This window comes from Ipomoea triloba, chromosome 11, assembly GCF_003576645.1.
Source record: "Ipomoea triloba cultivar NCNSP0323 chromosome 11, ASM357664v1".
Lineage (NCBI taxonomy): Eukaryota > Viridiplantae > Streptophyta > Magnoliopsida > Solanales > Convolvulaceae > Ipomoea > Ipomoea triloba.
The window spans coordinates 11,927,364-11,928,228 of record NC_044926.1 but is presented as its reverse complement, the minus strand read 5'-3'; the positions used below and the strand labels follow the sequence as shown (position 1 = coordinate 11,928,228).

Here is an 865-nt window from a genome sequence, read left to right as displayed (position 1 = left end):
GTTAATTTAATTTGACCCGTGAATAATAAATAATGACAGATAAACTGAGATAGCCTAGGTAGTATTTATGGAAACAAAAGCATAAAAATTTTGAATTGCTTTAAACACAGAGCTTATCTTACAACTTATAGTGATGAATAAATGAAATTGGAGAAATGTTTATTTGGGTTGAGAAGTGAGAAGCATATATCCATGAAGATTGAGAGAGAGAGAGGTACATACCTTGATGTGGGTATCAATTAATTCATCATTTTCTTGAGATTTTTGCACCAGCCTTCTGCTTCCTGAAAATCAATACAATATCAAATTGAAGGGCCAACAAGAATAATATTAATTATTAATGATTATTGAAAAAAAATAATTACTTGTAATTGGGATGGCATTCAAGCAAATAAGGTGAGAAAAACAAAGAAGAATGACTAGAAGATGAAGAGAAGTGGTGGCCATAGTTCTAACACAATTTAATATGGCTTCAATTCATTCAGCTTTCCAATAGCTTTGATGAGCCTTCTAGCAATTTGTCTTCATTTTATACATGCTTATAGTGGACACTTGCCAACTTTCACTTTGGGGAAAAAAGTTGATTTTTCTATTTTGGAACAATTTGTTGGGGGCTATCAAATCACGCAAGTCAAATTAAAGGGTGACAACTAATAAATATCAATAAATTTTGTGGCAGATACGTGCATGTAATTTAATTTGTTTTAAATCTAGGTGCATCTATGTATGTACTATTAAAAATGACATTTATTAATTTAGAAATATTTAAAAATATTTTATTTTTCAAAACAATAAATACATCATTGTATCACAATACAACTATAATCTTATATTATTACATCAATTACTACAACTAATTACAATA

General features: G+C 28.7%; 1 long non-coding RNA gene across 1 annotated transcript; it reads right to left on the bottom strand.

Moving 5' to 3' along the window:
- Positions 1–250: 250 nt before the first annotated feature.
- Positions 251–517, bottom strand: LOC115995683. Its single transcript, XR_004093550.1, has 2 exons — positions 366–517; positions 251–284 (listed from the first exon to the last, which is right to left on the bottom strand). It is a non-coding gene; the product is annotated as an uncharacterized LOC115995683 (long non-coding RNA).
- Between the last annotated feature and the right edge of the window lie 348 nt (positions 518–865).